At 34.3% G+C, this 11,819-nt stretch overlaps 1 pseudogene; it reads left to right on the plus strand.

Moving 5' to 3' along the window:
* Positions 1-1,972: 1,972 nt before the first annotated feature.
* On the plus strand, positions 1,973-10,504 carry LOC100921491 (annotated as a pseudogene).
* Positions 10,505-11,819: the final 1,315 nt, after the last annotated feature.

Consider the following 11,819-nt stretch of genomic DNA (forward strand, 5'->3'; position numbering starts at 1 on the left):
CATTACCATCATCGTCATCATCATTAGTGGGATAACACAGTTCAGCTCAAGCAAGTTGGAACTTACTCCAGTTTATCCCAGAACAGCATCCCAAACCAGTATCATTGACTCTAAGGGCTGGTATTCTCTAAAATTTTTAAAGTGGCAAAAAGAGACAGACCTATATATTCACTGGGGAGATGGCTCTTAGTTACCATGCACAGAAAGGCAGCTGTTCATTCTCTTGTACAGGGATAGGACACAGGGTCATAATCTTTACTTTCAGAAATTCCAACAGCATTTCTCCTAAACAAGGCCATATAACCAATGCTTGCTGGTAGGCTTTTGCATTCTCTAATGTTTCCCTCTTTTCTCAGGTGATTACTTGGTTAGTTTACAAGAGACCCCACTGGACTTACCTAGCAACAGAACTTGTCACTGCTTGGACTGGGAGTGGGGTAAGGAAGGGAAATCAACTAAAAACACAATGATTTAGACTTAATATGCAATATTGATGTGACCAGAAGTTGAGCTTCATTTCATAGGGTTGGAAATTTTTAATTTTTCAATTTCAGTCTATTCAGGTTTTGTCTGCTCTTATTCTTCCAACTCTTAACTTCACAACAACTTGCCTGAGGATTCTCCCCCAGTAATTAACAGGATTTGGTTTCTCTGCATGATTGTAAAGTTTGCTGTAGTTCCTGAGAGCATTCATCACAAAGGCTGATTTTACTCTGTAGCAGAAGCTCATGCTCAGTTAGAAGTCTGGAAGTCTGATTTTTTTAAGTCCATTTTCAGGAACACAAAGTATCTCTTGTGCCCCTGTGTTTACTGATGAACTGGCAGTTTGCCCACTGTCTGGAAAGAAGAGCTGACTTGTTTTTGAATAAAATGTTTTGTAAGACTTTATCTAATAAAACCATATTGATTTCATTCTAATGTATATCCTCTCATTTAAGAGGATGACTGTGATATTGTTTTTCAAAATTCTGAGCTGATTTTTTTCCTTCAAAACTATTCTCTAAGTGTCAGAAATAGCAAGAAAAATAAAAATTTAAACAGACATCTTAGCAAAAGGAATGGAGAGATAGAAAAACCTAGATTGAAATCTAGCCACTGACAGTTATCCAAGGTGTTAAAAGACCTAAATCATTGTGTATGTTAAGGTTCTTCTTTTTTGATTATTCAATGGCAAAAAAATTTTAATATTTTATGACACCTTTCAATATATAACATCTCTTAAAAACAAACATTGTTATTTTCTTTCTCCCCGATCTAGCACAATGTTTAGCATCTAGTAGGTACTTAATAAATGTGTGTTCAATTGGACTTTTACCAACAGTTCAAAACACACACACAAGTGGTGTAGTCAATGTCAGAATTTATTTTATTTTCTCCATTACAAAATATAGATTGTGAGATCCTTATGGGTTTGCCACAAGGAGGCATTTAACCTGCTTTATGGTTATCTTATCACAGAATCATAAATTTAGAAAGAACTTCAGAGGACATATAATCCATACTTCCCTGATTATGGAAAAAAGCAATTGAAGTTAAGATTAAGCAATTTCCAAGGTCACACAATTAGTACATACTGGGGCATGTTTTTGCAGTTCTCTGACTCTTCGCTGGATAGCCTCTCCACTGTACCAGGCTTCTGCTCAGCCAGAGACTTCTTACTGACATGGCCAGGTCATTTTTTTGTTGTTGTTGTCTTGTGTGTAGGGGTGTGTGCATGTGTGTGTGTGTGTGTGTGTGTATGTGTGTAAATTTTGCTTTTCAACTGTTCTATACATTCAGTTCATCCCTAATGTCAAGCTAACATTATATTATTAATAAGGATTCTTCTTTCCTCCTTCACAAGTCTGAGAGCCACAAAAGATGAGAAATTCTTATGCTCTCTGCTACAGAAAACATCCCTCATGTAATAATGGAGAATTAGAAAAAGAGAAATAAGATAATGCACAGGGAGTGAAGGTATAGATGAAACCAAAACATCACCTTGTTGAATGGCATCTCTTTAATAATGGGAAACATGATAGGTTTTGAGATATTCATGTCTCCCAAAGGGGTTCTAAAGCATAGTGCCTCTTATGGACTTTTTTTGATTATTTGGATTCTTAAAGGATTTTTTCATAATTTGGAGCTTTGTATTATACAGAATTAGGGCCATCATCATTAAGTCTGGAGCAAATTATGCCTACATCTTGGAAGCCTTTGGCAGTTTTATAGACTTTATTAGTCTGTGGTCATCTGTATTCGTCATTGAGCCAACAACACTAAACTGTCATGGCCATTACATTTATTAATTATATCATTCAATCCCTTTCCTTACACTGTGAACCCCGATATGTGGCTGTCAGATGCCTTGCAGCTATGTGCATATGTGAGTACCATACACTGTTAGCTTTCTTATTTCTATTTTTTTTCTATTTTCCTATTTTCTATTTCTATTTTGCTTTATCCAAGGTGATTTCACGGACCATCTTTAAAAATTCCTTAGTCAGACATTTCTAATTATTAATATAAACTCATGAGAAGCAACAAAGCATAGTGGATTAGAGAATGACTTACTCTCTCAGTGCTCTAGGAAATTTAACAGGTGCCCATCTTCAATGTCAACAGAAGGTCCTTCTAGGAACTTCCCATCCTGATAATATAATAAGTCCAGTCAAAAAACAAATCTCACATTTATATACAATTATGAAGCTTAAGAAGCTTTCTTCACAATGCCCCTCTTGAGGTACTTAGTGTAAATAATTCCTATTTTACAGATTTGGAAACTGAAGCTCAGATGGGAATTTTTTTTTTCCCCATGATTATACAGAGGATGTCAGAGCTCAAATATGAACTTGGTTTTCTTTCCATTTTGTTTCTCATTCACATTGGGCCAATTCAATTTGAAAATATAAGTTTACATACAAAATATGGGGAAAATCTATTTGTTTCTCTGGAGAGCCGCATTTATTTATTTTAAATGTATCAGAAGGTAATTGAAAATACTTAGGACCTCTTGACAGAGAAGAAATGACCTAACAGTAAATAATGGGACTTATAGATTCAGAGAGATATTGGGAGGATTGTTTTTGTGGAAGGGAGGGCATACTTTAGAGGAAAGCCTTTGTATGGATATACTAGAACCAACTTGAACCATTTCTGAGATGATTATTAAATATTCAGTTTGAGCATTCATAGATCTGAAGTTAGCAAGCACTACAAATCAAGTTTGTTTTATATATTGTCTTAAGAAAGAATTTAAAATGGACTTAAGAAACTAATGGAGAAAATGTCAATGCTGAAGGTGTAACATGAAAATGTATCACATTACTTTTTTCTGTTAAACATGTATACATGGCTGCAGAGAACTAGCGAGGTAGTAATAGTGATGTCCAAAAAAGAAAATTAAAAAGAAGAAAAGAGGATTGATGAAACATTTTGAAATACATAGAAGAAAGCAGAAAGAAATTCAAGAAGGGACACAGAAAAGCAGAACAGTTTTGTTACTATGATGTTTGATATATTTACTTTTTTAAAAAACTACATATAATAGAACTTCACAATTTAACAAATAGTCCTCTTTTCCATTCTTTTTATATTGAAACATTCATGTTTGTTAAGTTCATAATAAAAAGATAAAGAAAAGATTATTAAAATAAAACATATTAGCTCTGATCTAAGTCACATCTTCCAGTTGACAGGTTCCTAGGTTAGTAGTAAAAATGGGACAAAAATTTAGGTCTCCTGACATCCAGCTATATCCCAGATTGCATTCATGTATACTGTGAATTCCAATCTCACTCTAATATCTGAGAATATCTAGTAATTGTTTTTATTTAACAGTTTGGGGAAAGTAATTTAGTTTCAGCTTTAAGTTCTGTCTTCAAATAGAATTCTAATTTCTTTCTCCTTGGCTTCCCCACAGATAATTAATGATAGCTATACCAAAAAAAAAAAATCTCCTTAAACAATATACACAACAGTGACTCCAGACCAAAGAAGATGGAAGGAAATCCCTCTCTACCTCTTGCTCTAGGGGTCCCTAGCTCTGGACCCACATTTAAGGACTGGATTGAGTTCAGGGATTTCTTTATGTCCCTATTGTAGAACCCTCAGGAGAATCACCTGACGCTTAAGTTTGGCTCATATCTAGGGTTGCCCCAAAAAATGGAAACAGAAAAGTAATTTATATGCCATAGATCAGGTATAAGAAAGGGAAGGGAAAAAAGGAAAGGAAGAAGTATTTATTAAGTCCTCACATGTACTAAGCACTATACTAAGCATTTTACACATGCTACTTATTTCTTCCATAAAAATTAAAGACTCATAAGAATACACTGACAAAAACTTAAATAAGCATCAGTGACATATAACTACAATTATATTACCTTGGGAGGTTAATATTATCAAAGTGTGAAGCACCTTATAGGACTGCTGAATCAATATTGTGTCGTCTACTCAGTTCAGACTTTCTACTAGACTTAACACTATCTCCCTCATCTCCATGTCTTCTGACAAGCCAGACCAAGATTTGGGGAGCCTCCTCCTGCTGGGGTAACTTTCCCTGAGAAAGTGGCAGTGTAAAATCCTGCTAAAACTGCTTCTTGGCTCCTATTGTGGGATATAATAGCTCTTGAGTACTCAGACTCACTAAGAATGAATACAAGGCCAGGAGTATCCTATCTCAAAATCTTTGGCTACTTGCCCCAAGTTTCAGACTGAGGAAGGAAGAGAAAGGGGGACAGAGGGTGGAGTTACTCCATTCAGAGTCTATTGAGTGGGAAATTCTTTCTGGTTAGTGGCTAATCCTCTCTGACATAGCTCTGAAGCAGCCTCTTTACTCCATTCCCTACTTATACTTGGTTGGGAGGCGCACTTAGTATTTGATGTGTCATCCCATAGCATCTTTCAGCATTCAGCCAAACCACTGGAAAGGGTGAAAACAAATGTGTCACTAGCACAAACCTAGCTACAATGGTAGGATGTGTGACCCTGACAGAGGCTAAGCTCCATTTATATTCTATGGCACATTCTCCAGACAGAGTGAACTGGTAGAGAAGACAAGGAGTTTTCTCCTTTAGGCCCCATCTCCTTGGTGACCCTGCCTGTTTGATTCCTATATATTAATCAATCAATAAATTAATAGTCATTTATTAAATACCTTCTATGTGCTAAACACTGTGCCAAGTGCTAGGGTTACACAAAAAAAAAAAAAAAAGCAAAGGTCACTTCCTGCCCTCATGAAGGACTTTGTATGGGTATTGTGACCTGTAGCACCACAGAGCTGCTATGGAAACATTCTCCTCATATCCCAAAATCTTTTCCTCCTGTGAGACTTAAATTTGCTTTCGCAAAGTCATGGTATCATACAGCTTCTAACCATGTGTCATAAAATGAATTCTGCCTAATTTGGTTCCAATTATTTAAAGATTAGCATTATGTAGGTCATAGTTCTGGACCAAAAAAAAAAAATACTAATTGTTAGTTTGGGAATTTTAAGATTGGAAGATTTTTAAAAAGACATAGCCTTGATATATTCTTGGGCACTGAAAATGTCATAAAGAAGTGGCACTATGAAGTTTTCAGAAATTTGTTGTAGGGGAGAGAACAACAGATTTGGAATCAAAGACTTGTTTCAAATCCTATAATTGCTACTTAATAGTTTCAGCAAGTCATTTAAACTCTGGACCTCGGTTGTTTCATCTATAAAATGAAGAGATTAGGTTGTAAGAAATATTGTATGAGCTACAAAAATCTTCAGATGTACTTAATTAGTCTCTAAACAACTAGGTGGTATGCAGTAGATAGAGCACAGGGCCTGAAGTTAAGTAGAACTGAGTTCAAATTCACCTCAGACACTTATTGGCTATCTGACCTTAGGTAAGTCATTTAATCTGTTTGCCTCAGTTTCTTCATTTGTAAAAAACAATCTAGGGAAAGGAAATAGCAAATGACTCTAGTATCTTTGCCAAGAAAACCCTAACTGGGGTCATGAAAATCAAATACAACTTAAAAAATGACTAAACAGTTGATCTTCAAGATTGATGAACTTAAATAATAGATTGTGTAGTATTGAGTATTTACATATCACCATTTTTTCTAAACCTGTGACATTTAACACTGATGAAATAATCTCTAAGGTACCTTCCAACTCTGACATCTCATGATACTATGATTCTATTTATACTCTTACGAGCATTGCATTCAGGGGCATGCAGCACTGCTCCAGCAACTGGGGGGAGATGACCAGGAAAAAGAAGCAAAGAGACAAAAAATCCCAGAGAAAAAATAATCATTTTGATCGACATATCTCAGACCTTTGCTAAATGTATAATACTCCACAAATTGCTTAACTTGCCTTAGCCTCAGTTTCCTCATTATTATGTTTATTATGTGAAATTATGTTCATAAAAACACCTCTTACACATACATATAACATTAACATACATACATATACACATACACATTTTTTTCCTGCCTAGGTAGTTGTTAAGCATTTACAGCACATTCCTGGTTCAGATTTTACTTCCAACACCCAGGGGCAGGGTGACCTTGGATAATTAATCATTTACTGTCTCCAAACTACATCTGAGAGTTGTTAGAGTTTATTGAGATAATTCATGCATTGAAGTTACAAAATTTATAACATTACAGCTTACCACTATGTCAGTTGTATTTGCATTTTCCCCACAGATGCCTTAAGACATTTTTATTTCCTCCACAGGCTCCTTAATACTCATTAATTGTATCAGTGTGAAATAGGGAACTGAAGTGCAAGAAATTTTCACAAATGCCAAGATCTTAATTTTCATCTTGGTCATATCTATGGGTTTCTATTAAATTTGTAAAGGTAAGGAAAAACAAAATCTGAATATGCAGATGTGAGTAAACAAAATCAATCATGTAGGTAGAATAATTAAAAGAAGAGCAACAAAAAGGCAAAGCTAGACCAATTATTATATGTATGTTATTCTTGAAAATATTCTGGACCCTGGTTCATTAATTTTTTAAACGAGATTCCTTCCTGGGAGTTCCCTAGATAAATTAAGTCAGAGATTCAGATTAAAAAACAAACTAAAAAAAAAAAAACCCTTTACCTATTGCATGCAAGAAACTATAAAGACTACAGTTACCTTGAAGAGTATTTTATTAGGTAAAATTACAACAATTACCATAACCACCCTTCCCTTTTAAAGCACAAAAAATTCTGTACAACTTGAGTCATACTAAGATCCTTTTGTAAAAACTGACAGAACTAGATGAGAGTGCTAGAGCTTTGCCTTAGAGTGGAAACATTAGATGGCACAAAAATGTAATACAAATACTCTGAAATTTAGGAGTTAAAATTCTGAAAATTAGGAGTTAAGAGCTAGCCAAGGGAAGGAGGAGGTGGGAGGGAAGGGTGTTAGGAGAAAAAAAAGGAAGTTTGTTTTTGTTACTCAGGAGTCCTGGACTGAAGCTTGTTCACTCCCTCTCTCTTTGCTCATTCCATAAAGAGATCACCAACTAGCCTATTCCTGTCCATTCCCCTCCTCAGGGCTTTCTTTACTTTTTCTTCTGCTCCTTCCTTGCTCCACTAATATCTCCACTTTTCCCTTAGGAAGGTGAATAATAATACTAATGCTAACTTCTCTCCCCAGGCTTTAAAGAAAGGATCCTCTTTGGAAAGCTTTTCCTTTGTTTTCCATTAGTTTTTTTTCTATTTTTAAAAAATTTTAAGTTCTAAATTCTGTCCCTTCGTTTAGCCCTCCTCTCATTAAGAAAGAAAGCAACATAAGACTCTTTATACATGTGAAATCATGCAAAATATAATTCCATATCATCTATGTTAAAAAAAAAAGAGAAAAATAAAGAAAGTGGGGGAAAAAAACAAGTTTCCATCTACATTCAAAGTTCAACAGTCTGGTGGTAAATGGCATTTTTTATCAGGAGTCCTTGAATTGATCAGTTAGCTAAGTGTTTCACCATTAACAATATTGTTATTACTGTAAACATTATTCTGATTCTATTTACTTTACTTAACTTCAGGTCACATATTTCTTCATAGTTTTTTCAGAACCCATCCCCCTTGTCATTTTTTACAGCACAATATTGTTCTATCACAATCATATACCACCCGTCATTTCCCAAATAACAGACACTTAGGAAAGTCTCTGATGGAATAAAAATAACATCCAAATCCTGTAGATTGGACAAGCTGACCTCTACGGTTCCTTCCAATTTTGAGTTAACACTTTGATAAGTAATTTTCTTCCATACTCAATCAAGTTTGTCTTAATTGTTCCTTATATTATTTTCACATCATGAATCACAAAGTTAATTAATATACTACTTGCCCCAGTTGTCTTTTCTTACCATAGTAGCTGGAATCACTAGTTAGGGCTCTGAATATTAATAAAACATATAATAAACATCTAGGAAATAAAGATGGTCCTAGAAACATCACTGTATCTAGCATTAAGAGAATTGGGTTTTTATCTTTGTGTTTTGTGTATCTGTGTATGTCCTGGGCCCCGTTACTTCCAAAATGATTGTAAGTGCCTCATTTCATCTTGGCATGAAACCAAGCCAACTGGGTCCTAGGAGTAGGCTTTTTGACTTAACTGCTGTCTTTCTCAGTTTCCTCCTCTCTAAAATGGGATTATAATAGCATCTATTTCACAGGGTTTTTGAGAGGACCAAAACAGATAATACTTATAAAGTGCTTATCACAGGGCCTGGCACATATTGAAGATGCTTGATAAATGTTTGTTTCCTTCTTTTCCTTATTAATTCATTCACTTAACATAGATATCAGCTGGACATATATTTGCTGAAACCATTATTAAAAATTATGTATGAGAAACTGATAATTTTAAGGGTCTATTTAAAGATTCCACCAGTGACCCAAACCTTGTGGCACTAGCCCTGTATAACACTCTTTTTTCCTACTCTGGATGGGACACACTGAATTTTATTACCGAGGAAATGAAGAATTCTGAAAGGTACTATATCAAAATAATTACTTCCACATTGATCAACTCTGATAAGATCCATTTATTATTATCTACTCTCATGGTTCTGTTCTTTCCTTATAAAATCTAGATGGCAGATCTTCATCTCTTGTATATTTATTACATATTTTCCCACAATCTATTTTCTTTTTACTTTAGATTTTTTCCTTCAATAATATTCTTTGATCTTTATGACATGGAAGCTATTGACTTTTACCTATAATAATGTCTATCACCTCAACATAAATGAAACAAATATATCATTCCTTTTTCTTTAATATTGTTGGGTTTTTTTAATATTCATATCATGGATACAATTAGAATTTATTATTTAGAAAGAATGGCATAGATACAAAGTTTGTTTTTTTCTTTGTCATGCCCCTAGTCTATGTAGTCAATAATTTTTTACCGAATTCATTCCATTTCTTGGTATTTTTAGATTGGGGTTAATCAACTCCTATATGCCAAATTTTAGTTCAGAATTTTGTATTCCATTTCATTGGTCTATTTTTCTACAAGTAAGCAGGTTTTATAAAAACAATTGCTGATCTATAGAACAATTATTTTAAATTTTTTGTTGATACTTTGCCAATTTTGGCTGGTATTTTTTGATATTTTTATTTTATTTCTTTGATTCAATCACAGAATCATAACTACAAATTCCAACAATGATATCTACTGATTAAGTACTTTTAAAGGAGGAAAGATGATTGCTGAATGATAGTAACATATGTGGTAAGGAGGAGGAGTATATCAAATCTTCCAGTTGTATGTTAGGGGTATTTGAGAAAAAAGCCAGCTTTAGAGAAGGTTCCAAGAAATGTAGTGTCTAGTAGAAAAGGACTGGTTTCAGAGAGGTGTAAGAAGATGGAAAAAACATGAAAGGAAGGTGTATTGGATGAAGAAGACTTTGTTATTAAGTCAGAGGTCAGAGTAGAAATGGAGAGCAGAGGATTATAGAGCCTGGTGGATGGTTAGATGCAAACAGGATGACAGATGATAGATTCTCTTCCATACATATTTATTCTGCACTAATTCTGCATGTCTAATGTGGTAGGAGTTCTCAGGTCACCTATCTTTCAAGGCTTAGTTAATTAAAATATTCTTTCATTATGAAGCCTTCCTTGAGCTGCCCAGGATATAGAATTCTCTCCCTTCTCTAAACTTTTTACCCTTTATTTTACATTTCTTATTGACTTGTCACATCCTAATTTTCAATATAGTTATATGTTTTTATGTGCTATTCTTTCTACTAGATTGAGAGCTTTTTAAATTTTTATTCCATATCTTCTGTGTTACTTTAAATATAGTAGTCACTTAAATGTTGATCAAATATTCTTTATTAGTTAAAAATGATTACAACTACTGTGTCCTTTACATTCTTCTTCTTAGGAACCTATCATTAGCAATTGGAACATCAATGCTCACTGTTACCATCTTATATTTGTTGACTAATGTGACTTATCATATTGTCCTGGACATGCCACCAATTTCTGGGAAGTGATGCTATAGTAGTGGTGAGTTTTCAAATGTGAATTGTCATTATGGAATCCATTATTTTTCTTCTAAAGATGCCAGTACTCCAAATTTTCATATTTTGTTGAAGTCAGCCCCATTCTAACAACTACCTGATCTTGCAATCTTAGAGTCATCTTTGGCTCTTTTCTCCCCATCATCAGCTTCTCAATTAGTTAACAAGTCATGTCCATTCTTTCTCTTCAGCATCCCTCATCTCTGTTCCTTCAACCCATATGTCCAGCCATTAGCCTAGTTCAGATTCTTACCATTTTATTATATCTCATGATGAGAGAGCCTCAATTCATTTTTCTGCATCTTATCTCCTCCAAATAACAACTGCTAAGTAAAATCTTTAAATCACAAATGTTAATGCCATGCTAAAAATCTTCAGAAGCTTTATATTTGTTGTTCAGTTTTTTTCATTAATGTCCAATTTTTCATGACTCCATTTGGGAATTTTCTTGGTAAAGATACTGGAGTTGTTGGCCATTTCTTTCTCCAGTTCATGTTATAGATGAGAAAGCAGACGTAAACAGGGCTTGCCCAAGGTCATATAGCTACTAAGTGTCTGAGGACAGATTTGAACTTAGAAAGATTAGTTTGCTGGACTTAAAGTCTGGCATTCTATCCATTGAACCACCTAGCTCCCTTAGGCTAGCTATTGCTTAGAGAATACAATATAAATTTCTTATCTTGACTTTTAAAACTCAATCAATCAATACCTTTTTCATAATACTTTCCTTCATACACTATCTGTTTCTTCCAAAGTAAATATCTAGCTCAGGACATCTTAACATGAGGAGAGGGGAGAGAGAGGACAAGAAGGAAATCAGTCACTTCTTTCTTTATTTATTTCTTTTTGACTTTCTTTCTTTTTTTCTTTCCTTTCTCTCTCCCTCCCTCTGCCTCTCCCTCTCCCTCTCTCCTTTTTTCTCCCCACTCTCTCTCACTTAGTATTTTGACAACTGTAGTCCAATGTAGTTCCTTTTGTATTACTCTGTAGTTTATTTTATGTACTTAAAAACTATTATTCTTTGAAAGCTTAACCAGACTGCCTAAGGAGTCAAGGACACAAAAAAAAGTGAAGAATTCCTAAAATAGCCATTTTATGATATTCCTTTTAGGACTGGAAGGAAAATGTCTCTTGCAATCAGGTAACTAAAGAGAGGAAGTATTACACAAAAGAGATTATTACTGACAAAAAAAAAAAAAGGACCAAAATGAAAAAAGTTTGTTGGTGTTTTTCTTTTTTTTTCAAAAAGCGCTGAGAAAATTTAGAGTGAACTGAATAATATCTAGCTAACTGATATTACAAAAGCAGGAAGAGGAAAA

Source organism: Sarcophilus harrisii, chromosome 1 (assembly GCF_902635505.1).
Source record: "Sarcophilus harrisii chromosome 1, mSarHar1.11, whole genome shotgun sequence".
Lineage (NCBI taxonomy): Eukaryota > Metazoa > Chordata > Mammalia > Dasyuromorphia > Dasyuridae > Sarcophilus > Sarcophilus harrisii.